Genomic DNA, 26288 nt, shown 5'->3' with positions numbered 1-26288 from the left:
TTTCTGAGAGGAGGGACCTTCCAGGGGGAATGCATAGGCGTATTTCCGATTTTGAGCGGAGGGTGCGAGTGGGGGTGTAGATGGGAAGCTTGGATTTTATGTAGGAGGGGGTGGTGGCATAAATTCTCTTGTGGGCTATTGCTAGGGCCTTGAAAGCACAGCGCTGGCTAATTGGGAGCCAGTGTTCAGCACGGAGTGCTGGGGAGACGGGATCATGGTAGTTGAGGTTGTGTAGGAGGCGGATAGCTGCATTTTGGACACGTTGGAGGCGTTTGAGATTATTTTTGGTTAGTCCATTAAATAGGGAGTTACAGTAATCCATTCTGGAGAGGACATATGCGTAGAGGAGTTGGGCGAGGTCAGGTGTGGAGATGTAGGGTTTGATCCTTTTCAGTTGGCGGAGGTATTAGAAGGAGGTGGAGATTACTTGGGATATGTGGGCAGATAGGGATAGGTGTCCATCTAAGGTTACTCCTAGGCTGCGTACCTGATCTGTCGCCGTTAGTAGAGTGGAGTCCCATGCTAGGGTAGGACGTGTGAATTTGGTGCTTTTTTTCCTGATCCATAAGAGTTCTGTTTTAGAGGCGTTTAGTTGAAGTTTGTTGTTTGACATCCAAGTTTTCATATCAGAGAGGCAATGTTGGAGGTTAGTAATTTGGGACGATCGGTTCTCGCCTAGTGGGAGGAGCAGCTGGATGTCATCTGCATAAGAGTGGATTTTAATGCTATATTTCTGCGCTATATCAATGACAGGCCTGATGTAGAGGTTGAATAGGAGGGAGGATAGAAGGGCGCCTTGAGGAACACCATATTTGATAGGCTTGGGGCGAGATTTGTGTGTTCCTAGTAGGACAGTCTGGGTCCTTTGATGGAGGAAGGAGGTGATCCATTGGAGGGCTGTGTCCTTGATTCCGAGGTCATAGAGTCTGGATGTGAGGAGGTGGTGGTCGACTGTGTCAAAGGCAGCGCTGAGGTCAAGTAGGACTAGTAGGGCATCACTGTCTTTGTCGAGTATTGCCCAGCTGTCATCAATGATATCAAGGAGTACTGACTCTGTGCTGTGGCCTTTTCGGAAGCCGGACTGGACAGGGGATAGAGCAGCTTGTTCTTCAATGAAAGGGTGAAGTCGGTGGAGCACAATTCGTTCAAGGAGTTTGGAGACAAACTGGGGGTGGAGGTAGTAAAAAAAAACCAAAACAAAAAACAACAGAATGTAAATATGCCTGGGACTGATACAGGATGAAAGGATTGGGGGGGGGGGGGGTTGTCAAAGAAGAGCTTCTCTGTCTGCAGGCAACTGATTAGGTGTGACACTCTACCAGTCAGTAAATGTTTGTACACAAAGAATATGCAGCCAGGAAAAGGATAATTCTACAGGGCTTCAGGGTTTTAAATCCAAGCTCAACTGGCATGGATGTGACACTGGAGGGCATACCCCAGGATGGGAAGGAGGGGGTGGTGGAGAGAAAAGATTCTAGTACAAAGAGAACCCTTTGTTCATGGGTTTATTCCTGGAATGAAGTTTCACAGAACTAAATTTTCTGTTTCTGCTATTCTCACGCCATGACAGAAAAAAAAAAACACAGAAGGACACTTTCACTGTAAAATACAATAGAACTAGACAAGTCAAATCTCAAAAATTTCTGTAGACAAGAAAGGCAGACAAGGGTGGGGGAAAGAAGAATTTTGACGAGCACCAGGTTAAACTACATGGCATTATTTAATTGGTATCTCAGTTCAAAAAGTAAAAACAGATTTTGTCCGTTTTTCTTCTTTTAATTAAATTTTGTCTCCTAACCACAATATGGATCCCAAGAGGAGCCCAAAAAAGTACATGCGACACTCATGGTGTCTCATATTATCTTTCAGATAGTATAGCTTAAGTTACCGTACTTGAGGTTCATCTATATGTAGGCCCATCCTCCCGGTCAAAAGCATCAAGGCTTTGTTTTTAAATTCTCTTGCATTTGCTTTAAGCTAGTATGGGGACTGGCCACAATCTACCTTCTATCCCATTTCGTGCTATACAGCCCTACGAGGATAACTAGGAATTGCAATTTATTCACCTATCCTAAAATCACCGGCTGCAGATACAGATCTTTTTTGGACAGGACTCTTGCATTTCAAGCAAGTAAGCAACAATCCTGGTTGGGTAGTTACTTTAATGGAGCCATGCTGTCCTATGGCACATTTCGAAAAGAAATTAAGACTATGCTGTTTGATAATTTATTTCTTAACTGAAGTTTTATTGATAACAAAAATTTTACATTGTGTATATACAGGAAACATGTTGTTGTACTTTTTTAAACTATAGTAGAACCCTGGTTTACGAGCATAATTCGTTCCAGAAGCATGCTCATAAAGCAATTTACTCATATATCAAAGCGAGTTTCCCCACAGAAAGTAAGGAAAACTCGCTTGATTCGTTCCACCTCCCATCCCTCCCCCCGGCGCTGCTCCACCCCACCCCACCACATCCCCAAAAGACCCCCCACCCCCGAGACCACCAGTACGCTTCCACATCTCCCCCCAGCGAACCAGCATGGCCCCCCCTGCCCACAAATGCTGCCCCCCATGAACCAGTATTGCCACTCCCCTCGCACGAACTGGCATTCCCACCCGCCCAAACTGAAAGCTTATCCCCCAATGTGGCACCGGCACGCAGCACCAACCCACAGGAGGTGCCAGTGCCCGAAGAACGTGCCTCTCGTCCACCTCGGTCTTGAGCATCTGCGCATGCTCAAAGCCTTCTGGCTCTCGTTCTCTCCGAGAATCTCTCTCTCTCTCTCTCTAGGCTGGCTCACTCTTCCTCACTGACTCAGTGCACAAAGCCATAGGCAGCGGCTCCTACGTGCATCCTGTGCCTGAACTGGAAGCCTGCTCTCTGATGTTGCAACGTCAAAAGAAAAGGCTTCCAAATGAGGAGCAGGATGCGCAAGAGCCACTGCCCGCAGCTTTGTGCACTGTGTCAGTGAGGAAGAGGGAGCCAGTCTGAAGATAACACCAGGGCCAGAATTAAACAGCCAGGCAGGAGCAGGCCAGAAGGTAAGGCATAGCATGGAGGGAGGAAGACAATAAAGGTAGGAGGGAATTATTTTATTTTTTTAATTTAGTGATTGAATTGTATCAATTCTGAGAATTTACATCTGCTGTCAGTATTTTGCACTGTTCAGGAAGAAATGCATTTGTTTCTTTTTTTCTAGGGTTGTACTGCATTTAGAGTTTTGCATCTTAGGGTTTGTTTGTACTTTTAGTTTTTGGTCCTGTATTTGCATAGTGGTTATCTGTGTTCTGGTAGGAATAAATGTTGAGAAGCATACAGTGTGCTTTGTGTAGTTTAATTTTGTGGTTAACCATTATGTATTGTAAATAAGATTATATTGTGTGTGTGTGTGTGTGTATGAAAAATGAATGGAAGAAATGGTGTTACAATTAGTACTATGGGGGCAGTGTCTGGGATGGAGATGGGTGGGGTCTGGCCCACGACTTAGCCCAGTGTTCTTCAACCGCCAGTCTGCGGACCGATGCCGGTCCACAAAATAATTCTTTTATTTCTGCTATAGACCACAGGGTGCTTTGCTTCAAAGATCAGTCTTGTTGACCAATTTCTAGATGAAAACCAACCACTGTACCCACTCTTCACAAGAGTACCAAGACAGTCCTTGTTGCTGCTTAAGAACCTGAAGTTACAGGAACTCTCCTTTGAAGGGCTTTGTGTCACAATTTGTTGGGGGGGGGGGAGGATTTGAGTGGGAACCCCTCATGCATTGTGCATTGCATATAGTTGGGTTTGGAGTGTTGAATAGTTGGTGAGCTGAGCTATTGATCAGAATACAAAAGGTTCCCAGCACAGGCAAAACACCAATGTTTTTCTACTTTGGCATTCTGCTTTATTAATTTTTACAATTCTTGATATACTACAACATATCTACTATTTGGCATCTATGTGGTTTATAACGAAGTAAGTTATCAGTGTTTTTCCTTATTTGTCCTCACAATCTAGCTAAAGTACCACTTTACCCTCTTTCCAGAATGGCCACTGCTACCAGAAACACTGTAAACTTCCACTGTAAGCTTCTTCTCTCTTCTGTGAATCCTTAGGCCTATGAGAAGAATCACCAGCATCATTCTTCCTCACCCCACCCCCATCTTGAGCTGGGCAAATATCCTTATATCATGGTGCTATGGAGCTCCTAGTAATATCTCTGGATATTCATCCATTTGATGTAGTTCAGGGAATTTTGCAATCAAAGCCTTGCTTTTGTCTCTCAACGCACAAAGAAAGCAGAAGTTCTGCGACAGTGGTGCGATGCTTGCCAAATTCTCTGCTTTCCAGGACTGTTGAGTGGTTAAGCCCCAGCTTATCTCTGCTTGCTTTAAAGAGTTGTTTAAACTTATCCTTTTGGAACGGAGCTGTACCTTGTGCCACTTGGCCTTCAAAGTTGCACAGACCAGAAATGGTCTTCAGATGCAGTGGAGAGAGGGGGGCCTGGATGTTCAGAATTCTCACAATACATTCTTGGATAGGCAAATGTATCATTTTTGACCTAAGAATTGGGTGAATTTGTGGCATTCGGGCTGTCCTTAAAATCCAGAGCTCTTTGTGACCCTCAGAGGACTAGCTCAGACTCATTAACAGGGAAGAAGTCAACGTGAGATTCCTGCATGAACTTTATTTCATGAACGTGCAAATCAGAATGTGCTGGAGGTTAACACAGTTCCATTTTAATCTGAGACCATAGAAAGTTAATAACATTTTAAAAAATTTACAGCTGCTTGAAATGTGGGAGCCAGCTAAGAGAATTTAATCACGTTTGGCTAGGCAGCTTGGAAAATTGTTTCTGATGGCAGTTTAACAACTCTTCCACTTCCGGGCATGTTTAATTCCCATTGCGTGAGACCAGGAATTTAGACTTAACATTTCTTACTGTGGGTGACAGGGGAATTATTTTTCTTAATACTGTCGAGGGCTTTCTAAAACTGGTTTGGGACCTGAAAACAGTTGACAGGAGTCTGGCTCTAGAATTTATAATATATAACTGTGGAAAGTTTTTAATCAAGTACTGAATTTGTATTTGTATTTTTGATAAAGACACATTTTGTTTTAGATTTAAAATGTTGAATATGCTTTTATTTATGTATGTTGTAAAATGCTCAGATTTGTAGATGTCTGATATATAAAAAATTTTTTTAAATAAATAAAATACTCTAGATCTGTTTCCTCAAAAATTATTGCTTTAGGATAAGGTGTTTTGCTCTGGTGCCCTTTAATGATGAAATGTGTAAGATGCGATAAATGGTCTTTAAAGAAAGAATATGCCCACAGTAAAGTAAGCAGCAACAACCTCCCCAGAGCTTGGTGGCAGAAGGAGAAATTAGGTCTTGCCTGATCATTTTCTTTCCATTAGTCCTTCACACTATTCCAAACCAGTGGGATAGTCTTGTAGTCAGGTAGAGATGGAACTCACAAAGAGCTACCACATATAGGTCCTACCTGACCAAAGCCCTTCAGTATTTCTTTGACAAGCAGAGTGAGCCTAGGAAAAGATCCACTACCACCTGTGCTCATGCTGCCTTTGCCACACTTCAAGCTCCTAATCACTCCTTTTTCTTTCTCTCTGGGTTTTTAATTTTAAGTGGAGACAGACTCAAATCTACCCAGAAGCAGGTAAGTAATGAATGTAAATGTTAACTGTGCTCCAGCCCAGAAGCACAGAATGAGGGAGAGCTTCTGGGAGAGTGTGAAGGACTAATGGAAAGAAAATCAGGTAACACCTAATTTCTCCTTCCATAGTGTCCTTCCCACTGGGATTTCAAAATGGAAATCTTATTGAGAGAAGGCAACTGGAGCCACCACCTGCAACACTTCTGCTCCAAACTGAGTGTCCAAACACACCCTGACATCCAACTGGTAATATCCAACAAAGGAAAAAATAGACGACCAAGGTGGCTGCCTTACAAATATCCGCTGGAAACAACAGTGCCAATTCAGCCCACGATGACACCACCCACCTAGTACAATATGCCAAATCAATAGCCTCTTTCAACCATCTCCCAATCCTAAACTTTTTTTTGGCCAAGCAACCACGCTTCTGACTGCCCAAACTAAACAACCGATCCAACCTCTGGAAGGCATTGGTGACCTCCAAATATATGACAAGAGCTTGATGCAACTCCAGGAGATGCAGGCTCTTTCTGAAAGAAGAGAAGCTCCGCTCATTAAGATGAAATGCTAACACCTTTGGAACAAAGGACAGAACTGACCTTAGAGACAACCCTGCCTTGGTAAAGCATAGAAAGGAGTCCCACCATGACACAAGCACGTTCCCCCAGATTTCTCCCTCAGAGTGAACTTTTTGCAATTTGCACGGGCATTTGCCAAGGCCTCCCACCTGGCTCCACAGCGCGAGCAGCACTTTGTTGACTCTGCGGGAAAAGACATTATTGCATCACAAAGCTGCCGCAAACTCCCTGCCTCTCCCCCAAAAGTGCTGACTCACCTCAGCTGTGCGCCGATCCCCCACCTCACCCCCCAATAGGCATGGCTCACCAAACCACTTCAGGAGCCTGCACCTTCAATCCTGCCTCTGAGCTCTGCTGACTTCAGCCCTGGAACAAGTCGCACACACTTTTTTTTTTCTTTTAAACTTAAAGAGCTGGCAACCCAAAAGCCAGTGATGCATCATCATCAGTGAGGCAGCAGGGGGAAGGCTGTGAAGCGGTCCGCTCAGAGCGTTGCCATCGCCGTTGTTTTTTGATGCCTCGGAGTATGTCAGTCTCACAGTGGGAGGGTCGGTGGGGTTCTGATGCACAAGGTTGATGGGTGAGAGGGGAAGCAAGATGCTGCACATGGGGTGTGGGGGGGGGGGAGAAAGGCAAGAAGAATTGGGGTGGAGGAGAGGAAGGGAGAGATGATTGTTGTACATGAAAAAAAAATGACATCCCCCGAAAATAAGACGAAAATAGGAGCAAAAATTAATATAAGACCCTGTCTTATTTTCGTGGAAACATGGTAGTAGTGCTATCACATCACTCAGCCAATATGATATGTGATATACAGTGATACCTTGGAATCAGAACTTAATCCGTTCCAGAACCCCGTTCGAGTTCCAAAGCGTTCGAGTTCCAAGACAATGTTTCCAATTGAAAATAATAGAAACTGGATTAATCCGTTCCTGGGTCCCACAAACTCAAATTTTAACAGGAAATACACTGGATTTTAAGGCAAAATATGAACAAATATTCCAAAGCAGCATTCAGATTCTGGGGAACAAACACACACATACAATGTGCAGGGCGTTCAGATTCCAAGACAAATTTACTACAAAAAAAAATGTTCGGATTCCAAGTTGTTTGAGTTTTGGGGCATTTGGATTCCGAGTTACCACTGTATTTTGTTTTCTATATGCCACCACTTGTATCACAAGGACAAATCCAGTCCAGGTTGCCTGCACTGATCTGCAGCATCGAGCAGGAGACGGGTCAGTTCGACATGATAGGATTATTTTTTCTACAATTGGTGCCTATCTTACTTTTTATTTATTATTTTGTTTTTATTCTATTTTAGAACCATTTATATTTGTTGTTTTCCTTTTGTTCTTGTTACCCTTTCCTTCCCCTGTTAGCCTACTTGTGCTCAGTTCGCTGCCTTGTCTTTGTCCCTTTGTCTGTTTTATTTTTTTATCAAATTTTAACTTTTGCCCTTGATCTTACTCTTGTAAACTGCTTTGATTTAACTTTTGTTAAAAATGGCGGTATACCAAATAAAATAACTAACTGCACGACCACATCTCTGCTACATACCTACACTCACACTGGTTCCCAAAGCAAGCCTGAATATTATTCAAATTCTACTGTCTACTATTCAAAGCCCTAAATGGAGCTGCCCCCACCTACCTGAACGATCGCCTCATCCGGAACAGCTCGACAAGGCCAAGAAGGACTCAGACTCCATTTACCGTCCCGCACCCCCCCCCCCCCCCAAAGGCACATTACACAAGATGATGCACGATGGTCTACTAGCAACTCAGGCAGCAAAACTTGATCACCACCTCTCCAACTTACTGATTACAACAACGAATTACAAAACCCAGCAAAGGAAAACAAAAACCTTGCTTGCTATTCAAAAAAAATTGTCAAGACAAACTAATGCAGTACCTCCAAGTCTTAAAATCAGTACCTAACCCTGCAGCTCTAATGTCCAGCTTACCTCTTTTGTGGAGTGGAGGGGGATGTATACCGATGGATTAAACACTGGTTGGCGGGCAGAAAACAGAGGGTTGGAGTGAAGGGCCAATACTCAGACTGACAACGGGTTACGAGCGGAGTTCCGCAGGGGTCGGTGTTGGGACCGCTCCTGTTCAATATATTTATAGACGATCTGGAGACAGGGACGAAATGTGAGGTTATCAAATTTGCAGATGACACCAAACTCTGCAGCAGGGTTAGAACCACGGAAGACTGTGAAAACCTGCAAAGGGACCTAACGAAGCTGGAAGAGTGGGCCAAAAAGTGGCAGATGCGTTTTAATATAGAGAAATGCAAGGTCATGCATGTTGGGAAAAAGAACCCGATGTTCAGCTATACAATGGGGGGAACATTGCTAGATGTGAGTACCCTTGAAAGAGACCTGGGTGTGCTGGTGGATACAACAATGAAAGCATCAGCACAATGCGCGACAGCCTCAAAGAAAGCAAACAGAATGCTGGGTATCATCAAGAAGGGTATCACGACCAGGACAAAGGAAGTCATCATGCCACTGTACCGTGCAATGGTGCGCCCGCATTTGGAGTACTGTGTCCAGTATTGGTCGCCGTACCTCAAGAAGGACATAGCATTGCTTGAGGGGGTCCAGAGAAGAGCGACGAAAATGGTAAGAGGTATGGAAAACCTTTCATATGCCGACAGGCTAGAACAGCTGGGGTTGTTCTCCCTGGAAAAGAGGAGACTTAGAGGAGACATGATACAAACTTTCAAGATCCTGAAAGGCATAGATAAGGTAGACAGGGACAGATTCTTCAGACTGTGGGGAACAACAAGTACAAGGGGGCACTCGGAGAAACTGAAAGGGGATAGGTTTAGAACCAATGCCAGGAAGTTCTTCTTCACCCAGAGAGTGGTGGACACATGGAACGCACTCCCGGAGGTAGTGGTGGGGCAGAAGACACTACAGGGATTCAAAGAAGGTTTGGATAAATTCTTGAAGGAAAAGGGGATTGAGGGATACAGATAGAAGTAAGGATAGGTTTTTTTAGGGCAGGGAACACTTGACAGGTCATGGACCTGATGGGCCGCCGCGGGTGCGGACCGCTGGGTGCGATGGACCTCTGGTCTGATCCCGGTGGAGGCAACTTCTTATGTTCTTATGTTCTTAATCTGCCTACAACTGCAAGGTAAAGGCAAAATATAAGTCACCCTGAGGTTGTGGGTTCAAACCCACGCTGCTCTTTGTGACCTTGGGTAAGTCACTTAATCCTCCCATTGCCCCAGGTATGATAGATAGATTGTGAGCCTACCGGGACAGAGAGGGAAAACTGCTTGAGTACCTGAATAAATGCATGTAAACCGATCTGAGCTCCCCTGGGAGAACGGTATAGAAAATTGAATAAATAAGGAAATAATGCAACTACAGGACTGCCTTGCACTACGATAAAAGCACTGTAGCCTGAGCCATGCCTGCACCAGGGTGGGTTTTCTTTTGCCTTTTTGATGCCACATTGTCAAATTATTGTACAACATATACAGACTAGAGTTGGACCTCCTCCTGCAGCCTCTTCATATTTGAGGGCAACTGATCTAAATACATAAAAGTGAAATTTCTCTCCAATGTCATTACTGTGAAAACCACGTCAAAGAACTCAACTAGCCAAGACTGTGATGTGCGAACTAACATTTTTCAGTTTCAAAGAAGAAGGAAAAGAAGAGCGACCAAATTCTTTGGAGGAGTTTCACTGAATATAAAGGATTTCTTAAAAGAGTTACTACCTTTCAGAAGGACTAGCGTCAAAAGCTTCTAAGGGCTAGATTCACTAAGGACACTGACTGTGTCCTGACCCAATTCACTAAACTTCCTCCCGATCCACGCATGCAAATGTAGGAAGGCAGCAATTCACTAAACAATTTAAGGAACACCGACTGGGCTGGCCGATCAAAAAAGAAGTGACTGCTGAGGACCAGTCGCTCACGTCTTTTCCTGCTCTCTGCCGCCCTAAAATCCTTGCCCTACAGCAAAAACCCTTCTCTCTGCCGCTTTGCTCTTTGCCCCAAAAGAATCAGCAACCAGTTGAGGCACATCTTCTGCTCTCTGCCGCCCTTCCCTGCAGTACGAGCCCGTGGTTTTAACCCACGGGTTTAAAGCGGGGAAGGGCGGCAGAGAGCAGGAGAGTCAGGGTGGTACGGACTTCAGTCTCCTCCTTTCGGTCTCCTTTTAAAACATGCAGACTGGTTTGCCCCCCCCCCTACCCCCCTGAGTTTAGATGGATGTAAGTCAGGAGTGTCCAACCTGCGGCCCAAGGGCCGCATGCGGCCCAGTGAAGTATTTTGTGTGGCCCCGGTCGAGGGCGATGCAGTGTTTTCCTTTGCTGCCCCTGGGTGTTTACCGTCTTGCCAGCTCCCTCCTGTGTCTTACTGCAGCGTTTGCACATTTGTGCGGCTCCAGAAACATTTTTTTCAGGCAAATGCGGCCCAGTGAAGCCAAAAGGTTGGACACCCCTGAAGTAAGTGGTTAAAACCATGGGCTCGCAAAAGTTTCTTCCAGCTTGTGCAGAGAGCATGCACAGACCATCTACAGGCAAAGAAGACGATCTGTGCGTGCGTCAGGATCACTCTTCAGTGATCTGTGTGGTCGGTTTGGGGTGTGCCCCCGATTGCAAAAATTTGCATGAGGGTGCGTCGTGAATCAGCTCCCCAGCTTAGTGAATCTAGCCCTAAGTCTGTCACATGCATATCAGACTAGTTAAGGACTTATGGAGGGTGGGGTGTTACTATGGTAATCATAAGTCTCTCTTTTCTAATGGTGCAAGAACTGCAGGTGGGGTTTTTTCTAAAACCACAGTAAAACAACCACACCCCTTTCACCCGCCAAAAACTCATAGACTTTGGTGACCTTACCTGCTGCCCCTTTAATCTACTGTTATAATCACTAGCTCAACTGTCACATGCCTGCTTTATCAGGCTTTATTACTTAATGGCTGTGATTATCACCTCTAACCTTATCTCATTTTGCAACCTGGCACTTGGAAACCTGTCAAAAGACTTCCAAGGATCAAAAAAGTGAAAGAAATTACTCTAATAACCCTGCTTCCTCCTCTACAAGGACTGCACAGCCAGGAAACAGAGGCCTGTAGGAGCTGTCCTCTCTCTGCATATAAATGGCAAATGACAGACCCAAGGCATGACCAATTAATACTCCAGCATCATTTTAAAAGAGAGCTGCCCAGAGACCTGGCAATTCTTGCAAATATGTATATGTGAATCTGTTCCTTCACCTCCCACCCAGGTACCCCTATAAAAGCCATAGTGAAGGGTTTGGGGCTCAAGAGGTGACAAAACCACGCTGGAAAATAAACCAAAATAAATAAAAACTGTAGTGGCTTGAACAGAGCTGGTGTAGCCTTACATCCCTCCCCAAATAACTTTTCAGATTTGCAGGCTCCCCACTTCCAAGACTGACAAAATCAACAATCATGATCGTCACACAAATACCCTATAAAAATCAGGTTAAACCTGTATGTGCTGATGGTTCTTTGAGTTTGTGGCTGTAAGGACCCATGGACTTGCTTTGACTGAAACTGCTTTTTGGTATCCCCCAAAAGCTGCTGCCCTAGGTGACAGCCTAGTCTTGACTAATGGTAGGGCTGCCCTGGACATGAAGCTCTTCAAGAAAGTGAGAGCAAGCACTGAAACAAGAGCATTGCTCCAAAACGCCTCATTCTGTTTAAACAAGAAAAAGATCTCAAAGGATTCAGATAGCAGTAAAGGCTCGCAAAAAAAGGATGGAGGCCCCAAATTTATATCTGGCAACTACAGTGGTACCTTGGTTTACGAGCATAATTTGTTCCAGAAGCATGCTCGTAAACCAAAATACTCATATCAAAGCGAGTTTCCCCATAGAAACTAAGGGAAACTCGCTTGATACGTTCCCACCCACTCCCACCCCCCGAGGCCAGCAGCATTGCTCCCCCCGAAGGTCCCCCCGCGTGATCTGGCACCCTTCCCCCCCCGCGATCTGAAATCCCCCAGACCCACCCGAACAAGTTTCTTACTTCTATCTGGCCACCGGCACCGGCATGTCCTGTGTGTTGGTGCCGGTGTCCAAAGATCTGCCTCCTCTTCTTTGCTGGGCCTTGAGCATCTGCGCATGCTCAAGGCCTGCGAGTTCACGCTCTCTCCGAGATTCTCAGAGATCTCTGAGAATCTCGGAGAGAACATGAACTCGCAGGCCTTGAGCATGCGCAGATGCTCAAGGCCCAGCAAAGAAGAGGAGGCAGATCTTCGGGCACCGGCACCAATGCACAGGACATGCCGGTGCCGGTGGCCAGATGGAAGTAAGAAGCCTGTTTGGGTGGGTCTGGGGGATTTCAGATCGCAGCGGGGGGGGTGGGGGGTGTCAACGCGAGCAGGGGGGTGCCGGATCGCGGGGGGGGGGGGGGGGTGCCGCTTGCAATTCAAGGCAAGCTTGGTTTCCGAGGTGCCGATTTTGCAAATGTTTTGCTCGTCTTGCAAAACACTCGCAAACCGGTGCACTCGTAAACTGAGGTACCACTGTATAATGAATTTTGGGGGAGGGGATCCCTAGGCTTCAATCAGAATTTGCAAACCAGGACCCAAACATCAAGGGCTCCTTTTACTAAGCTGCACTGCATTGCCACGCGTGCTAGACATTAACGCCAGCACTGAGCTGGCATTAGTTCTTGCAGCGCGCGCTAAAAACGCTAGCGCACCTTAGCAAAAAGAGCCCCAACTTTCAAGAAAAAGTGTTTATTCTCATTTTTTAAAAAAAGTTTTAACCGCACTTCGATTTATCAATATTTCGGTGTACAAAATACTGTATATAAAAACAAGAACCAAAAAGAACACCATTTAAAATAGGAAAGCAAAGAAAAAAAATATTAAAATTAATTAAATCCAAATAATCTATAAATCTAAAAAACTAAATCCAAAACAATTTTTGTTTAAATAGTTGCCAAAAAGAAACAGGATCCCATGTCACCAATCCTCTCATAAAAATACTAAACCAAAAAGATGCGTCTTAACCATTGATCTGAATTTTACATAAGATAACTCTGAATGAATTATGACTATTGACTAGTGTTTGGGTCCTAGCAACTTGATGAATTACAGAACTAAAAAGAAATTGGTTTTGTGCTAGCCTGGTAAGGTCCCCCAACATGATTCCCGCAATTGTTTTCAACGTGTTCAGTTGTCTGATTGCAGGTCGCTCTCTTCGCCTGGTTCCTTCGACTTCCCAAACATGATGTCCTTCTCCAAAGATTTTTCTCTTCTGATGGTGTGACCAAAATACTCTAAGATCATCCCCAGTGCATTGCTAAATTAAATAGCACTGGGTGATTATTTCCAACTGTGGTGATCTTTCCTATACCAGAGGATACAAAGATATTAACAAGATAAGTGCCGGTTTCCTATTTTGTATAAGCAAATTTGAAATAATAATTTTTGTGAAACACTATTGAACTTTAAACAGAGTTTTTCTTAGACCAAGGATGTGTCCTTCTATGACAATTATGCACTTGTCATAGTAGTTTTCCGAGTTTGTTCTTGGGAAACACTGAGGTCTTTTCTCCGTAGCAATTCTGAAACCTACTTTACTAAGTCTCTGGTATTTGGATTCATTTTATGAATATTTTTTGGTGACCAAAATAAAGTCATAACTTCATTATTTGGGCTTCGAGTGACATATCCAATTTGTTCTCTTCCAGAATCGATTTGTTAGTTTTGCTGGCGGTCCACGGCAGGCATAATATCCTTCTCCGGCACCAAAGCTCTGTCATGCACCTTCCAAAAACCACTCGGCACAAGGCGAGTAGTATGGACAAGTCTCTTTAATAAAAAACCAGACAAAACAGCGCACAGCAGTGAAGTCAATACCTGAACTACAGAAAAGCGGACATGTGTAGGAGACAGCAAGGAAGTCTGCCTAAAGCTGCAGGCAAAGTGTGCTTTGGATCTGGCTGCAACATGGCTTCATTTAGTACATCTGTGATCAGGGTATGCACAAGCTGGGGGGGGGGGAAAAGAGCACTCCAGGAGGATGATCATGGAAATGATGAAACTCTCCACACCACACCCACGATTCTGTAAGAAAGGGAACCAGAGCGGAAAATCCAGAACAGCATTAAAGGCCTGATCCATTAAGCTTTTCTCCTGTGGAGGAGTCTAACAATTAAAGCAGTAGGGCCGAGACAGGAAGGCAAGGTTTAAAATCCCACTGCAGCTCTCTGTGATCCCAGGCAAATCACTTAAACCCTTCAAGGCCTCAGGTACACACCTATATCTGAAGGGCTCAGTCTGTATCTGAATGTAACTCATCTTTGAGTTACTACTGAAAAAGTGACCTAAATGCAAAATCCCTATCCTTTATCTAAGGGGATAAAGGCTTATTGAACCCAGCCCCCTAACAATCATGTTTTATTTATTTAAAGAATTTATATTCCACACTATCAATTGGTTTCTAGGTGGTTTACAACTCTACATACATAAATAGGAGAAATTAAATGACAATATCCGAGGGGAGAGAACCAAGGAGGGAAAAGGCAGAATAGCAATAAGACAGGGTGCAAAAAAAGCATTTTACCATGGGATACTGTCACAAATCCAAGCACATTTTCATGTTGGACAATTAGAAGCAACTTTTTAAGCAGTAGCACACTAATCTCCATGACTAGAAATGTGTGGATGTCACACGCATATGTGACATCATCACATCGCACATGCCCTCCAGCCGCGGCCCTGAGCCTCCCATTATTACCAGTGGTGGTGGGGGGGGGGAGGGGTTGCTGCAGAAGGTGCAGGCTGGCTGATTCACCATGAGAGGCATATCCTGTAAGCAGTCAACCGGCGTCTCACGGCATCCCTGGAATCTGCTGTGGCACATGGTTTGCAATTCACTGGTTTAGACAGTGGGGTATGCATCTTTGAAACAGTAGTGTTTTTAGGGAGGATTTGAATGACTTCAGGTCAGATATCTGCTGGATTTGCTCAGGGAATTGGTTCCACCATTTCCTGTCTGTATTCTTTGATTTAAAAAATAATCTAAAATAAGTCATCCATCCTCCAAAGCAGAAAGGTATCTTCAATGCCTTGGCTTCATAATGCTTCAGTGACCAAGAAGCAGAAAGATACCCTAATAGACTTAGTAGATAAGGACAGGTTGTTCACCCTCTCCAAGGGAGGGAGAACGAGAGGGCACTCTCTAAAATTGAAAGGGAATAGATTCCGTACGAACATAAGGAAGTTCTTCTTCACCCAGAGAGTGGTAGAAAACTGTCATAGGGGAAAACACCCTCCAGGGATTCAAGACAAAGTTAGACAAGTTCCTGCTGAACAGAACGTATGCAGGTAAGGGTAGTCTCAGTTAGGGCACTGGTCTTTGACCAGAGGGCTGCTGCATGAGCGGACTGCTGCGCAAGATGGACCACGGGTCTGACCCAGCAGCGGCAATTCTTATGTTCTAACATCAGGTCACTTATAAAACAGCCCATCTTTTTCATGTAATCTTAAAGTATCCTACGAAAATTCTGACATTGGTAACTACTGACTGTAAAATACATTCTAGCTTAGAGATCCATTGGTAGCCATAAGACACCAACAATAGAGAATGACACGGTGATAAAATTAATCACCGTTCCCGTCCCCGTGGATAACCATGGGAAACCATCCCGTGTCTTTCTTTAGTGTCTATCTCAACCTCAGTCCTTCTACACCAGTATTCTTCAATACAAGGCTTGAGGTTGTGCTCATTCAGTGGTTGTGCCCATTCATTCTCTGATTCTTCCCACTGTCCTTAAAGAATGGCATGGAAATGGTTTCCCACAGTTATCCGTGTCATTCTCTAACCAACAACCAGTTCTATTTTTGCATCTGAAGGAAGGGCCTGCACGAGTTTTTAGTGATTCACAAAACACATTCAAATCATTCTTATGGTGGTACTTAATGTTTGATTTTAATTTTACTATTGCTCTTGAGGTGGTGGGAAACGTCTGTTCTGAAACCAATATGTCTGAACAACAACAATTATTTATCCCTGAAAACTTCTGATCATGTTATAAAAAACCCCCAAACAAACCCAAAGAAGATGCAGAATTGGTTTTGCCTCTTATTTACTCAGCAAAGGCTGGTCTTTTATTATTGTTTGCTTTCAGGCTTTTGGTTTGGGATTTTTTTTTCTTTTCAGAAAGTTTGTCCTGCCAATAAGAATGGGAACACACAACTCTGATGGCTTAACAAGGAAGTGAAAAGTATAAGAAAGCTCACACATGCAATGCATAAAATGTTTTACAAGGCCCGACAGTGAAGCATATCTGTGTACATCACATGACAAAAAAGTAATGAAATGGAGTCAAGTTCCCATACTGCCCTGCAGGCAGGGTCACTGCAGTGTATGCTGAAGATGCTACTCTGGGTGGCGCAGGAGTTACATGCACGAGGATGTTGTAATTAAAAACTTTGAAAATTGAGGAGGGATGGAGGAGAAAGACAGCTGTCAGCAAATCCACCCTTTGGCTTACTCCTTCCCCATAAAACACAATCCTCTGTGCATGACAACTGTGGTCAAAAAAGCAGTGGACGAGCACTGGTGTGCAGGCAAACGCACATCCTGATATGCAGCAAATAGGGTTAGGGGAAGACAGGGAGTCAAGAAATTATGAAAAAGAACAGATGCCCCTCATGAATTATTAGAGCTCCTTTCCAATGCTTCTTTTTAAAAAAATTTAAGTTACCGTGCACAATTTTGAGGCGGAGGGGCAAAATCCTACTGGAGGCACTTTTAATTTTGTTTTAGTGATGTAATATTTTCCTATTCTTTTTCTTTTACTGAAAATTTAACATACCAAGTCTGACCCCTGAAGAGTCAGACTTAAAAATCTTAATATGTATACTTTAGAGGAAAGGCGGGAGAGGGGAGATATGATAGAGACATTTAAATACCTATGTGGCGTAAATGCAATTGAAAGGAAGCTCTGGAATGAGAGGCCATAGGATGAAGTTAAGAGCTGAAAGGCTCCAGAGTAATCTAAGGAAGGAAATACTTTTTTACAGAAAGGGTGGTAGTTGTGTGGAACAGTCTTCTGAAGAGGTGGTGGAGACAGAAACTGTGTCTGAATTCAAGGAGGCATGGGATCTCTCAGAGAGAGAAAGAGAGCATGGTAACTGAGGATAGGTTGATTAGATGGGCCATTTGGCTTTTATCTGCCATCATGTTTCTATGTAACATTGTGAAGCTCTGGTAAACAATGACAGATTTCCTCCCTAAGTCTCACCCCTACTCAAAAAAGCAGACTTCAATGAACCAGGGTGCGGGATGCAAATTGAGGATGGTGAAAACTTGGACAAATCTCTCGACAACATTGAAACACCAGTCCTACCACTTTCCAATTGATGTTACTCAAGTTCTACTGAGCAACGAAAAAAAATTTAAAAAACCACCAACATGTGGAAATACATGCTAAGCAATGCCTGCACTTTCAGGTCAATGGACTTAAGGGTTTTCAACACACAAGGGTGCTTGTTAGCATAATGTTCACTACCCTCCTGAAACATACTCCACCATGGAAACCTTTAACGCACACAAGTTTCAAGAGTTCCGGGGAAAGTCAAGAAACAGAGAAAATCTGCCAATAAATAAATACAAAAACAGAAAGATGTTCAACTGTTCCATAACCTGAAATAGCTAAAAAAATATTGCTTACCGAGGAAGAGGATTTTTTTTTTTCTTGGTGTACTTACATCTTACTGTGGCATGCCACTGTTTTCATGTCATCTTAATTCTTGAATACCCAAGCTCAACAAGGAAAGAAGCAAATATAGAGCTTATACATATTTTCTAGCATTTTTTCAGTTTTGACTGCACTGAAATTACCTCATTTATCAGATCAGGGTTATTTTCAACATCAAAGACTACCTTCCCATCTACTCCAATTTCAGCTTAAGTTATCACTCCTTCCTGAGGGATGAACAGATAGTGCTCGGGGGAGGGCTGGACCTATTTCATGTGCCTTGAAAAGTGTTTTTATAAAAGCAACCATTTTTCTCCTCTCATGATCTGATAAGCTCCAAAAGCAGGGACTTGAAGATAAGTGATCTTTCTAGAAGCTTATGCAAATTTACATCAGTCTAGAAATAAGACAAATAATGCTGCAGCTTACTTTTAAAGCAGATACTGGACAATCAAATATTATGAATTTTTTTTAACAAAAGAACAGGCAGAGTCCAAGTAGGAGAGATTAAGAGGAGGCAATCACTACCTTCACCAAATAAGATATTGACCTATTACTGGTTGTTACAAAAGTCTAAAATGAAGCCTGGAACAGATACAGGAAGTGCCCCTTCTCCCACAGCACTATAGCTTTCTTTTTATATAAGCCAAACCCCCCCAAAACCCTGTGCCATTATAGGCCAGACAAAATAGCATGAGGTTTCAATTTATATACCACATTATACATGTGTTTATTGAGCAGTCTACAATATGTTAAAAAACCAATATGGTTACAGCATCTATGAGACAAACATGGTTATTTTTGTTATATAGGATTTTCTGGACCCCAGTTCGATTAAATAAAATAGATAGTTCTAAGTCTAATAGATGCTGGCATTGTCATATTGATATAGGGACTTTGGATCATCCTATATAATAAAACCCTAAGCGCACATGCGCACTTAGGATTTCGTGTCCCCTGCCGCTGTGGTGTGTGATCCGTGGCAGCCAACCTAGTGGCAGGGAACATTCTGGCCACTCCCCTCCTCCCACCCTCACTCACCCTGGAAGCCAGGCAAGCTCTCTCCCTGCCCACATCCTCGGCAGGGAACACACCTCGGCCCTCACTCGCCGCTGCTGCTGATCCTCCTGTAAAGAGCAGCCTGCGATGATGGCCGGCTTTAGCGAACCTCGCAGGCCGCTCTCCAACTCGATAGCACGTTCCCTCTGACGCGATCCCATGCGTCAGAGGGAACGTGCTACCGAGGCTGGAGAACGGCCTGCGAGGTTCGCTAAAGCCGGTCACCATCTCAGGCTGCTCTTTACAGGAGGATCAGCAGCATGAGAGGAGCCGCCGCAGGCACTTTTAAAGCTTAAAACAAAAACCTTCGGCCGCAGCAGGCCAGCCCGCGGGAAGGGGGAGGGGCCAAACGGAGCAGGCCAGATCGCAGGGAGGGGCCGAACGGAGCAGGACAGCTCAGGTAAGAGAAGGGAATTGCTTCACAGGGACCTGGAGGGGAAGGGAAATACCGCTGCTGCTTCTGCAAAGGAAAGTGGGGGGGGGGGAGGGGGAGGAGAGACAGAAAGAAATAGAGACAGACAAAGGAGGCCAGGGAGAGAGACAGACAGAAATAAAGACAGACAGAGGACCAGACAGACAGACAGACAAAGAGTGCCAGGGAGAGAGAGAAAAATAGCAGGAGGGAGAGAGACAGAAAGAAAGGAAGAAAGAGACAGGAGCAGGGAGAGAGACATAAATAAAGAAAGACAGACAGGCATATATTCTAGCACCCGTTAATGTAACGGGCTTAAACACTAGTCTGCTATATTTTTGTTCGTTTATATTTATATTTTGGAAGTCAATCTGGGGACAAATAAATCTAGTTTTAGATTCAAATGTTCCACTATCATATGAGGCTATAATTTGTGGAACAATTTTACATGTGAAACCCACTCTAGATAAATATAAGAGTCGTCTATTTATGATCATGACAGGTGTAGCCATGCAATTGATCACGAGTAACTGGAAGAACAATGAGAGAATAAGTTACACTTTTTGGTGGGTGAACGTATGCACTACGTACAGATATGAAAGAATTAATGCAGAGTATAGGGGACTTAGTGGTATATTTAATAAAGTTTGGAGCCCATTGACTAAATTTGTGAAATTATAATAATGTATTTATCCTATCTTTCCTTTTGTTCATGTACCTTTATACATCCATGGGGGTGGGAGGGGGGGGTTTGAAGGGAGGGGAATAAATATTGATGATGACATTTGGGTAACTTTATTATTCATTTATACTATATATTATGTTACTAGTATATGTAGGAAAACTGAAAATCTTGAATGATATATATGTTACCTGTGCAGATATTAGTGTAATGTATGCAATACCCACTGCTTTTTCATTTGTATGACACTGTTTTAGATTAACAATCAATAAAGATTTAAAAAAAAAAAAAACCAAAAAACCCCGATATGGAAGATAGGAACTACAATAGTTGATTGGATACATGAAAGATAAATGAAGAGACGGTGGAGAAAAGGGCAGGGAGGGAGCAGAGCCACTGCTCCACAAACTCAGCCTGTAATAGAGAATGATATGGGGACAAATTTTTCCCCATCCCCGCAGGAATTCAATTTCCCTGCCCCGTCTCCTTGAGTTTTGTTGCTGTCCCTGCTCCATTCCTGTAAGCTCAGCCTTAACTGCACAAGCCTCAAACACTTATGATTTTAAAAGCATTTGAGGCTTGTGCAGATGAGGACAGAGCTTGCAGGAATGAGACAGGGACAGGAAAAGAACTTGCCGGGACGGGAAAATTAGTTCCCGCGGGGACAGGAAAAATGTGTCCCCACATCACCAGCACACCATTAGAAAATATCTGGACAACGCTCATGTACCAGTATCTACTCTGGTGGCACTTATTTTTCTGCTCTGTAGACTCATAAGAAGTGACAATCGCAGTGAGCACCCTCTCCACCCCCAATTCCATTGTTCTGCAAATTTCCAAACTAAACAGCCAGATGTAAGCAGAATTTTTCCCACGGGCACATCTGGCCCTGTATAATTCTACATATTTTGGTGGGCAATGATCAGCATCTTTCAAAAAAGATACATGCCATGCCCAAAACAAATTAGATTTGTGGCTATCACCAGCTTCTCTGAACTATAAAGGAGGGATGAATTGGTTAGAGCAAACTATTGGAAATCACAGTTTAAATTCTGCTGGCATTTCTAGTCCTGACAATGGAGTGCATTAAAGAAGCCAGAGTTCAAATTAAACTCTACCACTGATCTTCTTCATGACTTTGGGAAAGTCAATTTCTCTCTACCTCAGTTACATTTTTGATCATATGCTCTGGGGGCAGGGCCTTAAACTAGAAAACAGTGGCCCGAGAACCCAATTAAGGATTCCCTCTCACAGAATAATAAAAAAGTTTGCAACAATTTCCCAAGGCATGTGCTTAGCTTTAAAATTTAAATATAGTCTGACAAATAAGAGCAGCTTTTATGCATTTTCTTAAAGCAGCTATTAGAAGTACTAGGACCCTAAAATTTCAGAGAGATTTTGTAAACGAGTGGGGAAGAGAGTGGGGCAATCCAACCCATACATTTCCATGGAACGGCAGACAGCAAACAATAGATGCTTTGCTTGTAGCAAAAAAACCAAACAAACCCCAAAACACAACATGAATTATATTTTTTAAAAGAATGGCATAATTGAGGGAAGGTGATTCAATTCTTGCCAACTTTGAATACAAAAATTTCCCAAAAATGTATTTCAAACACATTTCTGTCAAACATCATACCAGCGTGTTCCTCATTCCAACCTTCCCTCTTCAATAAAACAACAAATACTTATCCTCAATTCACCTAACAATCCATCATTCAAATCCTTCTTCAGTTTCAGTCATTTCTCACCTCCCCCTTCCCAACCTCCTTAAAAAGAACCAGAATTGACCATAGACTAAGAGACAGAGATTTCAAAGCCACAGCTGGCAATCCTTGCAGGATCCTTTATTTCCAGCATGGAGGGGGTTGGGAGTGCGACAGGCTGAAGCCATAAATTATCTTTTGTTTCACCAGAGCATCCCCCAACACGCCTGTCCTGTCCTGCAGATGTGAGAAGCATATGCAGCAATTTCAAATCAAATCATCACAGGACTTCTATGAGCCATAAGCGCCTCACCCCCTTACTCTGCACCCACATATAACTTTGATTTTAGCAAAGATCCTCAAGAGTTGCCTTTAGGAAACAAATATAAAGTCAGAAGCTGAGCCCAGAGCTGAAAGAACGCATGCGCAAACACCAAACTCCAGCAACGGTGATGGGGGTGGGGGGAAAGAGAGGTTATCTGAAATCTGGGGCAGCAGTGAGAGAGAAAAGGGGTTATTAGAAACCCAGGAGTAGCAGTGGAGAGGGGCATGAGAATCAACTTTTCAAGATGATTGAATTTGCTAAACTCAATAGAAATTACCCTCTGTGGACTTAATCAAATAGTTTGTTCAATATTGGGGGTGCTGAAGCACCCATAAAGATGGCTCATATGGAGAGTGGGTTATATGAAATCCATGAGCAGCAGTGGGGGGGGGGGGGAGAAGGATTATCTGAAATCCTGGGACAGCAAACAAAAGGGGGGGGGGGCGATTATCTGAAACTCGGGCAGGGAAGATAAATTATGTGGAATCCATTAACATGGGAAAGAAGTTATCTGATATCCGGGAGAAGTGGGGAGGGGAAATAGGGGTTTTTACTTGAGATCTGGGGGCAAAAGGGAGAGAGGGTTATCAAAGATCAGACGCTACAATGAGGGGGGCTATCAGAGATCAGAAGTTGCAGTAAGGAGTTTATGAGATTCATAGTCATAAGCACAGTTATTTTAGCTCGGGGGGGAGAGCAATAAGGGGGAAAGGGCGCTATCCGAGATCAGGAGTAGCGATAAGGGAGGTGATATCGGAAATCAGGGGCTACCTGAGATTTGAAATCAGCGGTGAGAGGTTGGGAGGTTATCTGAGATTTCAGACAGCAGATGAAGACCACCCCGGCCACTCGCCATATGGAGGGAGGAGGGGCAGGTGGTGCTGCTGTGCTCTTGAAGCCGCCGGCTTCTCTTTTATTATAGGTTGGGGACGTGTGTGCGCACGATTACAGCGCACTCGGGTTCATGCAACCCCTTTGCAAGACGCAGACACGTTTATAACACACGTATGCACATTCCCAGAAAATGCTCTTTTCAATATTTTTTGACCTCTCCTTCCCTCTTCCGTCCGGGCTCACCTCAACGCTTCATGCCCCCGCTCCCGGGAACTCCCGTGACTCGGTGTCCGTCACACAGCCCAGGCCGCCGCTGCCACCACCAGGATCCAGCGCAGGCGGAAAGAGAAGGGGCGGAGCAGCGAGCGGAGGGGCGGGGTGGAGGAATAAAATTGAACGTCATGGGGCGGGACAGATATAGAATTTGAGAGAACAGAACCGACCGTCAGACTACTGGGCGGTGATTTGAGTGGCAGGGCCCATGTTAGGGGACGGAGAGAACATAACGTGAGGGGGCGGGGAGGAGAGATAATGGGGGGGGGAGGGAAACCCAACTCAGGGGGGCGGGATGAATCCTGGAGCGGGGCGGAAATGAAGGCAGAGCAACGTCAGGGAGCGCGGCGAACACATGAGCAATACAGCACGTTAGGGGGCGGGGAAGAGAGGGAGAACGAATGAGAGCAGTGAGTTACACGTCAGGGGGCGGGGCCACCCCGGAATAAGACAGTAGCAGTAATGTAGATAAGGCTTGAAGACTACTGATTTATATGTGCTACTCGTTACCTTTTTATTTTTCACTTTCTTTAAATGGTTAGTTATATTTATATTCATTGTATTAATTCACCGATTTTATGTTATTTTATTTCTATATTATATTTTCTATTATTTTTATCTGTATGTTTATTATCATAGTTCTTTTTATTGCAAACTGCTTTGATGTTGTTCTGAAACGCGGAATATCAAATCATCCCCCCTTCCAAATAAACAAGCTAAACATAAGCTCTTTTGTGTTCTAAAGCTAAGAACTGCAGGAATTTCAGGAAGAATCCATTTTTCGACTACTGACATATGTTCTAATACAGATGGGCCTGAGCTGAAAATTTGGTTGCTGTGAGTAGTGCAGGAAATAGTGTTGTACTATTACATTATATTTCATCATTAAATGCAGCTTAGCTCCATGGAAAACTAATTTGTTGGTTTTGGTGCATGTTCATTAGAAAATGTTACCAATTATTTTATTTACCACACTTTTAAAGAAGTTCACCCAAAGCAGTGTCTGTGTAAATTTATTTCTAACTTACTGAACTGCTTCAACTGTCCCATTCCAAGTAACTACCCTCTATTCCCACCCCACAAACTGCCCCATCTACCAAAACTATTATCTACAGTACCCCACCACCCTGCAAACTGCTCTGTCCCCAAAAACTACCCCTTCCAACTCTTCCAGACCCAAAAGCTACCTCCTGCAAGTGCCCCACCACCCTGCAAATTACTCTGCCCCCCCAAACCACCCCTACAGCTTACCTCATCACCTTTCAACCTGCTTTATCCCCCAAACCATCCCCTGCAGCTGCCCCAACTCCAAACTACATACTGCAACTGCCCCACCACCACCCTGTAAATTTACTCTATCCCCATATCTCTGCAACTTCCCTAGATCCATAACTGTCTCCTGCAAGTGCATATCATTCTGCCCTCTGCTCCTGAATCCTAAATTATCCCCTGCAACTGCCACACCACCACATTGCCTTATTTCCTAAACTGCTTCACCCCAGTGCCAACAGTCTCACGATCTTGTAAATTACTCCAGCCTGTAAAACTACTCCCACACACTGCAAACTGCCCCAAACCAAACACTAACCTTTCATAACTGCCCCATAATCCCACATATTACCACAGTTCCCAAAACTAGCCTACTTGCAACTGACACAACACCCCAGAAACTACCCAACCCCCCCAAAGACCAAACTACCTTCTGCAACTTCCCCACCACCCTATATTACTCCACCACCCCCAAACTAGTCACCCACAAATACCATGGGCAAGGTCAGATTAAAACAAACAAAAAAGAGGCACTGAAGAGGTCAAATCCAACCTGTGGTCACGATTCCTTTATTTTCAGTTTAAACCAAGGTGAAATAACAAGTCTTTTTAAGAAATAATAAAACCAGGCAAAGTTCCATATATTGAATGGTGAGCCCTTCAAAACCTACTGTACCTACATTAAGATAATAACTACAGGCATAAGGACTATTGTGGTGTACAGGTAGGTACAGTAAGCTTTGGGTGGGTTTTGGAGGGTTCACCATACAATATAAGCAAGATATAGTGACATCTGTACTTAGGACTTATCATGTGAAATTCACTAAAGTACTTTTTAGAAGTCTCTCTGCTATGCTTAGCTGTCTGATCAGTTTGCTAAGAATGCAGGCTGCCTAGATGAAAAATTGCTTTTGTGCATTTTTTCATGTAGATGTATTTATATTTGCCAATGGCCAAAAAAGATAGATGTGCTAAGGACCAAAATGTCTACATAGGTCATATAAAAAAAGATGTTTTGCTGTTTGAGAATAGACATTTTCTCTACTGGATTTCTGGATGCCTTTCCCCAAACATCCAAAACAGAAGTCCTATCGAAAATGCCCCCCCCCCCCCTTGAACAAACAACTTATCCAAGTGTGCTTGAAAATTACTTTGAATCAAACCTTTGGTATCTATCCAACTTGACAGAAAATATATTATTTGTATCTTTTTTGCATTTGCTGGTACTTGCAATCACTTTTCACACAAGTATTCAGTTTTAACGACCATCCAGTCTGTACTTCCCAATCAAATGTAGACCAAATGTATGTTGAACTAAATTCACTTTATGTGTGTGTAAATTCAGAATGAACAATCTGTATTTTGTGTATGTCAATTGTAATCCGTTTTGACTATACAGTATATTATGTATGTTAATCTTGTTACCTGTTTTGAGCTTGTTGGGGAAGATGAGATTGAAAACTAGGACAAAGACCAGTATGCTGTTTTGGTGGGGGGGTTCTTCTTTATGTTTTACAGCTGTTCTATTACCTTATATCCATTTTTTTATTGGTCAGAATGAGGATGCTTCTTAGTGATCAGAACCGTTTAATTCTCCATTATTCTCTCAGGATCAAGATTCCATTGCCTTTTGCAGTACAGCAATGTTGCGGAGTGACGATATTCCTAAATGGACTTTATTTGAAAGTGTCAAAGTTCCAAAGGTACACTGAAATCATCCATATAGTAACATAGTAGATGACGGCAGATAAAGACCCGAATGGTCCATCCAGTC

At 43.7% G+C, this 26288-nt stretch overlaps 1 protein-coding gene across 3 annotated transcripts in view; it reads right to left on the bottom strand.

Moving 5' to 3' along the window:
• PIK3R2 (phosphoinositide-3-kinase regulatory subunit 2) overlaps positions 1-23389 on the bottom strand; it is a 133843-nt gene extending 110454 nt beyond the window's left edge. The window contains exon 1 of one of the 3 annotated variants that reach the window (XM_033956885.1): positions 23216-23389. The gene's annotated coding sequence lies outside the window, so the exon portion shown is untranslated. Of the gene's footprint in view, positions 1-22909; positions 23134-23215 lie in introns of those variants that run through there. The other 2 variants (XM_033956883.1, XM_033956884.1) reach the window with 2 other exon arrangements.
• Between the last annotated feature and the right edge of the window lie 2899 nt (positions 23390-26288).

The sequence above is a fragment of the Geotrypetes seraphini genome, chromosome 8 (genome assembly GCF_902459505.1).
Source record: "Geotrypetes seraphini chromosome 8, aGeoSer1.1, whole genome shotgun sequence".
NCBI classification, from domain to species: Eukaryota; Metazoa; Chordata; class Amphibia; order Gymnophiona; family Dermophiidae; genus Geotrypetes; species Geotrypetes seraphini.
The sequence above is the reverse complement of the archived record's forward strand: the minus strand, read 5'-3'. Positions and strand labels throughout refer to the sequence as shown.